Source organism: Dermacentor albipictus, chromosome 2, assembly GCF_038994185.2.
Source record: "Dermacentor albipictus isolate Rhodes 1998 colony chromosome 2, USDA_Dalb.pri_finalv2, whole genome shotgun sequence".
Taxonomy (NCBI): Eukaryota; Metazoa; Arthropoda; class Arachnida; order Ixodida; family Ixodidae; genus Dermacentor; species Dermacentor albipictus.
In genome coordinates, this window is record NC_091822.1 from 28680400 (window position 1) to 28692215 (window position 11816).

The window sequence follows — 11816 nt, forward strand, 5'->3', positions numbered from 1 at the left end:
TTGGGAGGAGCTGCTATTATTTCCATCCTGAGTTCTATTATGTAGTGGTCGCTCCCCAAGTTCTCCTGTAAGTTGGACTACGTGGCCACAGCATTTCTAGTGAAGCTGAGATCAGGGGTCGTGTCTCTGGCGACCGAGTTTCCCAGCCTCGTGGGGAAACGTGGGTCCGAGACCAGCGTCAGGTTTAGGTCTGTACTCGCTGCAACTAGGTTGGCCCCTTTCTTTGTTCGTGTTATATAACCCCAAGCCGGGTGGGGAGCGTTGAAATCTCCTGCGACTATTAAGGGCTGCGATTTCGCAGCGGTTGCGACCCTATTTAGTAGTGAGTGGAGATTATGCTTATGAGCGGAAGGAGAGCTGTACAGGTTGAGAATGAAGATCTTTCGTCGAATTTTTCCGTGGGGGATGATTTCAATTAACTGTGCCTCGAGACCGGATTTCTTATCCGAGTTACAAATTTTGACTTCGTGCTCCTGAAAAGAGGTGTCTTTCCTGACGAATGTGGCAATACCTCTGCCATTTTCTCCTTTTTGGCTAACCGAACGGTAGCCCGATAAATTTACCTTCTCACTAAGTGTTTCTTGCAAGAGCAGGACGTGCGGCATTATCGCTTGTGCTTTGATGAGCTGCAATAGAGCAGCCTTGCGCCTTAAGAAGCTGGCGCAATTCCACTGCCAGATAATTAGGTTTCCGGTTTGTCCCGCCATTTTGATTTCTATTGAGCTAGCAGAGCCTGCAGGGGACTCGTGTTATCGGGATCCTGCTGTACTTTCTTAGCTTTTGCAGTGGTGCCAGTGGAGATGCTTTTGATTTTGCTAGCGTCTATCATTTTCATTTTAGACTCGATGATGCCAACTTTACGTGTTAGGTGGGAGATGTTACTGTCCAAATGCCCGACAGTGCTAGATTGAATAGCTAAGGCCTCTCTCATCTGCGTGAGCGATTCCTCAATTACCTTCAAAGACGCGAGTATGTTTGGTTCTGGCTTAGGGTCATGAGCGGGGGACTCGTCAGTTTGCATTGGCTCTCTTTCCGTGGTCGCAGGGGGGGAAATAGCTTTGCGCTTATTCGACCCTTCTGCTTGTACTGGGATGGGTAAGGCTACTTCGCGGGGGTCACGCGAGTTACGGAAGAGCTCGAACTCAGCCCTCAGCGTCCGTAGTGCCTCTTTTAGCTCTGCATTTTCCTTCTTAAGCATTAAAATCTCAGATTGCTCTCTTTTATGCTCCGGCGAGATGCCCTGTGTTACCTGTTTGCCGCTTGAGATGCTCATCCTGGCCTTGTCTGCCCAGGACATTGGTTCCTGGATTCGGACCCTGGAAGCCGATCGTCCTCTCGAAAGGGAGCGTCTGCTGCTATTGTCGCGCCCTCTGGAGCGAGAGCGCGATCTGCTGGATCGCCCTCTGGATCGGGAGCGGGAGCGTCCTCTCGATGCCGATATGTTGCGATGGGGGTAGTAGAAGGGTTTCTCTCCCGCCATTGCTCCTCCGCCGCTAGCTGTGTCGAAGCCACGCGGTCCTGCCGCCCGCTGCGCGTGCTGTGCGCGCCTGCGGCGCCGCCGTCTTTGGCGCACGATGTATGGCACCTGGAAGCGCTGTTTGCACTTGCGGTCTGCCGTTTGGTGTGCCCCACCACAGATGGCGCACTTGGGATCACATTGATGATCCTCTGATGGTGTGAGCATGCCACATCCGCGGCATTTTTTCTGGTCTTCGCCCTTCGGGCGAAGACCATCTCGATAACAGTTCACTTTTTGCTTGTGTTCTCTTAAGCTGTCATTGAGGAATCTGCCAGTCTGTCCCATGTACAGTTTGCCGCACTAGAAAGGGAAGCGATATATGACACCTTAAGTGCAGTGCACGTTTTATCTAAAGTCTACCCTTGTTGAATGTGACCGGCTCATCTATCTTCAGGAGGAAGGAGTGTATCGGACTATGCCTGGCCTTGAGCGACCTGTTTCTCGCCCATCACGACACTTCTAAAAGGAAAACTAGCGATGACAAAGCTTTCTGAAACCTTTAGATACATGGATTCTACCTTGTGATGTATGATTTGAATTCAAATGAAATTGAAACAGCGAATGACTTGGTTGCCGTGTTCAACGAATGCCTTGAACTACCATCAGCTACCAAACAATAATGCTGTCCAGTTTTTAAATGTAAAATTCAATTTGACTGCCAATAATTGCTGTTGCGAATATCACCCTAGGGAAACAAAGATGCTGTTTCCACGTGACTCGTCACATTTAAAGTTGGTGAAGCGAGCAATCGCAAACCTATGTTTTTTTAATGTACTCCGAAAATCATGCCCCCACCGGATGCCTGGGAGTTTTCTGAGACAGAAGGAGCGGCTGCTGGAAGCAGGCTACCCTATTCACGTACTTTTGCCAATGGCGGAAAATGTGCTGAAAAATCTAGCTGAACCGGGTGGTAAGTACGTGCGCAACCATGAAAGGAGAAAGAAAGTGGTTGTACCGTACGTGCATAGTGTATCACTTGGTTTAAAGAAGGTTGCCCAAAAAGTGGAAGTGGATGTCGCATTTTATGCTCCACAAAAGCTATCAAGCATATGTAAGGCCACCGATTCGTAGAGAAAGATGAGCCGAGGCTGCGAGAACCATCGGCCGCCGTTTGTGCACTGCGCGCAATGAGTTGCATACCACTTCCCTTTCTCGTGCGGCAAAGTGTACATAGGGCAGACATGCAGATCCCTCAATGGCTGGCTAAGGGAACACAAGCAAAAACTGAACTCTTATCGAGATGGACACGTCTGCGTGCATTGTGATGATTGTCGGTGTAAACCATTGCTTAATGATTGTGTAGTCGTGTTTAGAAATGCTGATAAAGGTACGAGGGCGATTGTAGGAGCAAGCTTGACTACAAAAGAAGGGTGCAAACTGTGTCAGTGCTGCGTCGATTTCTCTGAGCAGGAAGGAAATGACCCGCCTGAAACATGCTTGGCTGCGCGTGCGACGATTGTCACTCGTTTGAGCTGGTATAAATACCACGATTTTCTGAAACAAAATTCAATTGATGGTTAGCGGACGTCCTGTCGACTTTCTTGTCAGTGTCAATCCAGCGCTATGACTTCAATTGCTGCTGTGTAGGTGACCCGGCCGGGCCAGGCTACGCATTTGGTTTCATTATCTTCGGCTTCATAGGGAAGCCCTCGTCAGCAAGCAATACAGGAGCAACGCAAACACCCTGCCGTAGTTTTGTTTTGCTTGTGAACAGGATCCTAGCCAACACTTTGGGAATCTGTCACCAGTGGAAGACAATTCCATTGTAATTTCCTTCCAGGTGGCCCTACATTAGTGCGTATAAACTTATATGTGCGGTCGACATGAATCGACAACGTAACCCTGTACTACTCTTTATAAGTAATAAAATCAGTGGCATAGTCTGTTGGGATCTGTGGCATCCTTCCAGGGTGCCCATGCCTTGGGGAAATCCAGAGACAGTTACGAAAGGGCGCCAGTGCTCGTCCACATCGTTTCCTCTCAGGAAGCTTATGTAAGGTGATTCCAACCTCCCTAGAATAGTGCCACAAAATTCGCGCAATGCCACACTTACCGTAGAATTGCTAACCGCAAGAAACTGTCCTCAACAGAGGTAGCGAGAAGATACACTCGTATCGCTACATGGTTATCTAATGTAATCACATTTTCCATGTTCGTGTTTAGCCGTCTCATAGGCTCAGAAACACTCCCAATTAGGGGTGTGAGAATATTCAAAATTTTGAATACAAATCGAATATTTTCCTTATTCGAAGCGTATTCGATACGATAAATGCATGTTCGGAAATTCCCGAATATTCGAGGAGGGCCGAATAACGGTAGAAATGGCGGATATTCTGACATGCGGAATAATTGAGCAAGTAACGAATTATATGCTTGCTCCGCATTCTCCTAAGAACATGGTTATTTCCTGAGAACTTCGCATGACCCCCTCATTATTTGTATGCTCTGTTTCAGTGTATCTGCAACCACACCCGTGAGACACGATCAGTTTCAGTTTCTTTTTACCAAGCTTTATTCCATGGCTCTTTCATAACGTTATATGATATACTTTAGGGTTCTGTAACTATATGCGATCAAAAAATATGTATCCCAAAAGTGTTACCTGGAAAATTCATAGATGTTTGGAACTTAAGAAAAAATATATGTCCGAGGAGAACGTTGCATCGCCATTGATAACTCCCGCCTTGTGTTCCGGCCTTTCAAATGTAATCGCCGGCTGTCTGCAACCCGCTGCGCTGCTGCTCCGTGAGGCAAACCCCAACCGCGCTAACTTCTCCACTGCGCTATTTGCAACTAACTCAGTACTCATACAGCCCTCGGTAAAGCATTTTTTCCAAGAATGGCATCAACTGCAGATGACGATCCACCGTGCACGCAAGAAAAGAAAGCCGGAAAAAGTTTCTTTTGGCAGTTCTACAAAAAACTCTCGCCGTCGACAGCTCGGTGCAATGCGTGCGAACATGTTCTAAAAATGCCAACGGGAACAACCACTACTCCTCAAAATCACTTGAAACATCACACTTTGTTGATGGAAGAGTACAAAAAAGAGGCCGCCGCAAACGCTCCGTTGAAGAACCAACCGACACTGGATGATATACTTGAGCAAAGACAGCAGTCATTGTCTCAGAAGAAAGAAAACGCACTTCACCAGAATGTGGCAGCTATTTATATATTCATGATTTCTACCACATCAGTTCAAACCACTGGTCAAAGTACAGTTGTGCTACAGTCTCCCTTCTCGAACAATATTGTCGCATGTGCTCATCCCTCGCCTGCAGGACGACACAAGAGCGAAGGTGCGACACGAGCTGCGAAAAGCACTTGAACACGGAACACGCACTCTCGCTTTTACGAGTGATATCTGAACTTAGCGTGCCAACGAGGATTTTGTAAGCCTCACGCGTCATTTTATTACGGTGAAGTTCGACATAAAAAAGCTCACTTTGAACACGCGCCATATGCCGGAGAGTCACATGGCTGTGAATATTGCTGCGTCATTAGAACAGCTATGTACCGACTGGGAGATACCAATCAACTGCGTGAAGTACATCGTGACGGACAGAAATACAGTCTCCTGGCTTTATTTAATAACGCATACATGTTTTCATTCCAGCAGTTGTGTATACATTTCCCTAATCTTGTTTTTCTTCCTCAGACCTTCTTTATCTACCTTCAACCGTTACCAATGCAACTGATATATGGCGTGCCACCTAGTGCAATAATATGCAGTGGCAGCGCCAAGTGTGCACTTGTTATTAAATAAAGCTGGCTAGGTGACTATTTGTCACCATCCCGTTTCAAGCAGGATTCAAATAAATCATCATAAGCATCGAATCGTGCCACATATAAATCGATGCAAGATGCGCGCCGCATAGCATCGATACGTGCGCACTGTGCATTGCACTTTCCCATTATTACACCAGATGGCACGCCATGTAGCAAGCTAGGTGAGAATTTGTCGTGCCCACTTTTTCAATGAAAATGCCAATAAATCTTCATTATTAATCAGCAGCACCAGCAGCACATGTAGCGATACAAGGTACATAGAGAATGTTTGAGGAAGAAAAAGGAGATTCAGGAGATCAGTACGAAAAGTGCTAGAATGAATCCTCATGAGCCATTTTACTCTGTAAAGGTGAGTGACCAGCGAAGCTGTTTAGCACACGACACACAGGTGACATAGAATTTTGAGCAAAGGTACCAACTCATTTACTGTGTTTTTATATACATTCGCGTTTACGACAAGACCGCCGCTTTGATTAACCGTAGAAAACAAGAGACGCGTTACGTTTCGACGGGACTGCCACCACGAGTGAGCCGGAAGAAAGGAAAGTAGATACACAAGCGGTTGGAATGCCGACAACGAGAGGGCAATGCGAACGTAGACACGAACGACGTGGGCCAAAGTGTAGTATCTGTTCATATCAGCTTAATATGTAATAGCAGTTCTATTTGGACCCAAGACTGTTCACTTATTTTTCCAAGCTGTTTGAGCGCTTGCAGCCTTGCTTGCTGAGCGCTTGTAGCCTCTGCCTTACGGGGGTCTTAGATATTGCATTTTTGGCTTGCTTACGGGGGTATAAGGCATTGCATGTTTGATTGCTTACGGAGGGATATGAGCAATTGCTGATGAACAAAGATGCTTGTTTTTAGCTGGTTATTTGTTGAAAAGCACGCTGTTCCGTACGTTGTATGCGTGCTTCCTAAGAACGTATGCACCGTCAGCTTTACGTTGAGTGCTTGTAGTCATCATCATCATTATCATAATTTATTTTTCCTTATGGAGCCCTGTCGGGGTATTACATAAGGGGGGTTGCAGAAGACAAGGATAGAAACAAAGATATGGTTACAATTTCTTACAAGACTCAGCCTGTGGACGAGGCAGATGAACCATTGCATTTTGCTGGCTTAGTGGGGTATGTGCCACTCCTGATGACGATAATTTTTGTTGTCACATACGAAAAATACATAGAACCCTCAGCATAAACAACTACGCTGTAAACCATGTATGCTTACCTGATTAAATCAAGCAGGCTCGGTGAATGTCGCTGCCGCATTACAAAGCGAACGCCAATAAATAATAATAATAATAATAATAATTGCATTTAACATTTATAATAATAATAACATTTATAATAATAACATTTGTCACGCGATGTGACATGCGTGCCGCATAACGTCCATCTTAGCAATTTCACATTGCAGTCTGGTTGTATTCCTCCAGGTGTGCCGACATGTAGCAGTTGTATGTTGCATGTAGCTGGACCTAGTTAAATCAAGCAGGCTAGTTGACTACTCGCCACCGTCCCATTTCAAAGGGAATGGGAATAAATAACAACATCCATGATCATCAAAAGCATCGTATAGTCTCACGGGCCAAGGGAAGTGACACGTCTCAAAGCCTATGCTTGCTCTTCGGTACACGCTATGGTGCCTCCTCGCAAGGTACGAATGGCTGCTGAAGAAGCGAATTGTAGAGCTAGGCGCGGCTGCAACTAGGCAACGTCGTGCTCAGTAGGCCGCTGTGCATAGAAGAGGAGAAACCATCGCACAAGGCGCAGCTCATCGCCGAAGCCGGGCGGACAGTTCAGGTCGTTCTCGCGAAAACGATGCAAAGCGACCTTTCCGCGAAGACCTTGTAGTGCGTGGTGCCCAAAAATGCAGCTCCTACGGAGCCGCTCCTCCTGCTTACAGATTCATTATGCGGGGTGTGCCACACAGGCCTGTTGTTACTTTCTGATTAGGCTTATTGGAAAAGTGAAATTTTCCAATTGAATCGAATATGAATATGCGAAATAAAGTCTCGGAATATCGTATCTAAATCGAATGTTTTCTCATTTCTAAGGAAAGTGAAGGAAGCTAGTGCGAAGCACATTTGATGCTAAAATGACGGTGACAGATTATTAGACATATACATGTAAAACAGCTTAGAACTGGGTGCCCGGAACACTGTGCAGCGTGCACATGTGTAATAACTTGTTTCAGTTATCTGGAGTACCATCGCAATGATATTAGCGAGGGAACGACACTGGGTCATTACAGGTGCAGTATCGTGTTCATCGAAGGAGATAAGTGGAGTACTACAGTTCTGTCTTTAAGAAATGCGAACATGGTAACAGTCGGCAAGTAATAACTTGAGATAAATTCCTATACGGGCTACCTAGAATGTCACAATTTCACCCTCGGCTTTCTTCGCGCACTTTCGCTCGCACATACAGCATACAAGTGTTTTATCGCCCTTGGGCTTTATACGGAGCATGACGGCAACAGCGGCGACGAAAGCAAAAATGCACCTGGAGTGTGCATATAATTTTGATCGCAATAAAAGCGAGTCATTCCTAATGAATAACTGGAGCTTAGTGATTCAGAAATCTTGTGCCCCGTTTGTTCGATCAAGAACTCCATTGTGCTTGTGGGCAGCAAGTATCAAAAATACAGGTATTTTACATACAATCTCAAATACTATTTGGGTATCTTGTATTTGTATCAGTATCTGTATTTCCGATATATGAAAGAATGTAATGTGTATATGAAGATACAAGATACAGGCTATCGCAACATCACCGTGCGAAACTATAAACGCTGGCTCAACTCCGCTTCTCGAAGCTGATACTGCTGCCACTAAGCTCCCTGAATAAAACAAAGGCAACGACTTTCTCTTTTCTTTCCGCCAGAGCAGGGTCACGTGCTGGCACTCGCGCCGTCTCTACAAAAACAAGCACGCGAACGTGTGCGCGCAACCGATCCTTTGTTTTCTTGATTATTTTGTGTTTAATTGCACGGCTGCCATGAAACTTGTTCGTAGCCACTAGCAGTTTGCTGCGTGCGCCAATACGTGCGGCGTCTTTCATGCAAATTCTGATGCCGCTTTAGTGTCGTTATCCAACTTTGTCGTGCGTGGTGCTTTGCTACGAAGTATGCTGCATCTGAGGAAGGGGATTCGGAAAATATTATATTGCCAAATACTCCGTTTTTCACATGAGCGTCCACTTAAGCCATTTTAAGCTATTTTCAACACGTACTAAATATTTTATTGTCTGACCTTATCAAGTAAGTTCGTAATACTTCATGCTTAAATACCATAGCTATTAGTGGTGCCGCATGTATCGTGTTTCTATGTATTCAAAGTGATTGTGCAATACGGAACTGCCTTTCTATTTTACTTAGATATATTTTGTGTCTTTTAACTCGCCCTTAAATTTCTTACTGTTACAAATCACTAAGTAATCGGGGCTATGAGTGCCAGAATTGTTAACAGCGGCGGCATCCTGCGACGCTTTGTACCATTACAATTTGTATAAAACGTTCTTGGGCTGCACAAGTTTTCACGTGGAAGAAAAATCTTAAAGGTTGCGCGTTAATGAATATGTCGCTAACGAACGCTTTACGCCAGCATATAAGCATAATACGAAAGGTCATTGTGGCTTTATGTGCTCTCTGCATACATAATCCGTCACAAAAAGGCGTTTCACACCACACACGGTTAGACAACGGTAGCTATATATATTTTCAGCATTTGGTATTGATAGTGATTACAGTTTTGTCATTACTATGATATAAACTGATTGGTTCGGTTGAAATCTTAAACAGAATCTTGGCCAAAGTTAAATCTATACAAGCTCGTTGCTGAGTAGCTGAGTGACTAGGGGCCGTCTAACGTAAAGCTATTCCCATATGTTTTTATTCCAATCTCCTGACGTCAAATTCGCGTAACCACCGTAGCAAGCATCGGGTGGTCACTCGCAGGGTTGTCTGAACAAGCCAATCAAATCCTCCCCTCGTTCATAGGAGGTCACTTTTGTTTGCTTGAAAAACGAATAACATTGCCTGCACTGAGCGGCTTGAGTTATCTAATCCGCTCTGAAGAGGCGAGGAGCATGCTCAAGTGGAGAGGGATCGGATGGGGCCGAGCCAATGCACTGAATACCGATTACCGGCTGAAGAGGGTGGTGCCGGCATGTACGATTCGTCCGCTTTCTCGTACTTAGCTTGCGGTGGCTCGTGAACTTCTCGACATCAGACTTGGGTGTGCTGGGACACTAGATATCACAATTATCTCTTTGGTTTGTGCGGTACAGACATCCCCACAGTAGTTGGACTTGTCCTCTTGCGAGTGAAGGGTTTATGGTTGTACATATATTTGGGTCTTTGCGCATATGGCAATGCCTCCTGCTCATTAGTCCATGTGCGGTTCACAAACGATTCCAGTACACCTATCGACTTGGAAGAATGCATCCTGATTGATTTGTATCAGTTACTGTTTATTGTTATTATTATTAGGGTTCTTGAAGTGCTTGAAGCCTTAGGGTACAGTGCTTAGGGTGCCTTAGGAAGCCTTAGGGTTCAGCATTAGGGTGCAGTGCTTGAAGCCTGCTTCACCTACACCATGGGTCAGCCCGGTGTTGCACTATCTCCGGGATGAGCCCACATCTTTGCCCACAGACACTCTAGATGCATTGGGTCTAGAGGCACGCGGCTGCGCTGTAAAATATTTTGTGCTATCGTGCAGAGGCTTTTTATTGCTGTTCTAGTAATTAGATGGTGACCGGCTAGTTGGTCAGCAAGTCTAGCAGCGAGTCGCGTCAATTTTGAAATACTGACAAACATTTCATTCAAATGAAACAAGCTTGGTTGGAGTGAAGAAACATCCAAGCAAACATTTCTTGCATATTTTATGCACTATATTATATAGCCACATTATATAGATCAATAATAAAAAAATGCAAATATAACGAAGTATATTAAGATACTAATGGAAAGTATCGTATCGGATACAGTAATTGCGGAAGTATCTTGTATCGTATCATGATACAATTGCAAAGTATTTTTGGCCAGCCGTGCCAAACACCCAGTTCTGAGCCTTGGCCGAGAGGTGTTTGGACGCTTTCAGAAGGTTAATTGTAATTGTTACTCTTGTTTACGCCCCCTTATTGACATTTAAGCAATAGTTCTGATTATATAAATCTAATGCCTTGTTCGTTTTAAAGCTAACCTCCATTTATCCTTTGTATTCCTTGCTGTATGTTCTTCCGATGAGGTAAAGATTGAACTACAATGGCTCTGAAGACACGAAAAGACAACGCGACCTGGCTGGACCCTCTTCCACCTCTGTAAACGTAATGTGTCTTTGCAAATACATCTGAATGGTTTTATACTTGTAGCAATTATCTTCAGCGCAAAGCCCATTAACTAAAACAGCATAATTTTAATTACATGTGGCACTGTTGACTACGTCTACACTATTATATGTTGTTCGTGAATGGGGGGGGGGGGGCTAACTGCAATAATATTTCTATGGATCGGGAGAACATCATAAAAAAGGTAATATATAGAATTTAAACAAATTTTGACCTGCGGCTCACCACTGTCGCACAATATTAATCTGTTTCGAAATAATTCGGCGGTTTTGCATTCTTTGTCAACCATGGTTACCATTAAAGCAATAAATGTGTGGCACAGATGATATACACAGCAAGCTCCAGAATATATATTCTTGAGTAACGTTTTCATCGTTTGAGGCTTGCGCAACTCACAGATTGTGATTTCTTTTTCGGCAGGGCGTTATGCAGACATTATACCTGAGAAACATGGTGGAGTATTGAAGCGATGAGACCCCAACAGAATCTACAGTATAGCGAGCTCTCAGCCGCTGCATCATAATAAAGAAGCCCGATACCAATGTGCCTCGCAGTCGATCCCGCAGTGAAATAAGCAGCGTCCGCTGTTCGGGTGACCATATCAAGGAGTTCGTTTGCCGTTCTTTCTTGAGCCCATGGGAGAAGACGCACAGCGCATTCAAGCTCGTCTTGCCTCGCCTATAGGCTGACGCATGGCGTACGCTGCTCCAGCCATCAACGTGTATAAGAGTCCTATGCCAAATAATAATAATAATATTTGGGGTTTTACGTGCCAAAACCACTTTCTGATTATGAGGCACGCCGTAGTGGAGGACTCCGGAAATTTGGACCACCTGGGGTTCTTTAACGTGCACCTAAATCTAAGCACACGGGTGTTTTCGCATTTCGCCCCCATCGAAATGCGGCCGCCGTGGCCGGGATTCGATCCCGCGACCTCGTGCTCAGCAGCCCAACACCATAGCCACTGAGCAACCACGGCGGGTTATGCCAAATAGAAAAAGAATGTTACAACGAGATTCCGTAGATCCTGGCCTGAGGACGGTCTCTCGAGGACCGTCCGTTCCACTGCGCACCTTCTGCCGTCTTGTTAGCGCGCTCCGTTGGCGGCCGGGGCAATTCCACTTCGTCCACGATGTGTCACGGAAAACAGGTTGCGCGCA

The 11816-nt window shown here is 45.4% G+C and overlaps 1 protein-coding gene across 1 annotated transcript in view; it reads left to right on the forward strand.

The window, feature by feature from the left end:
* The window catches only part of LOC139055672 (uncharacterized), a 142942-nt gene that overhangs the window by 10876 nt on the left and 120250 nt on the right, over positions 1-11816 (forward strand). The gene's annotated exons all lie outside the window — the stretch shown is intronic.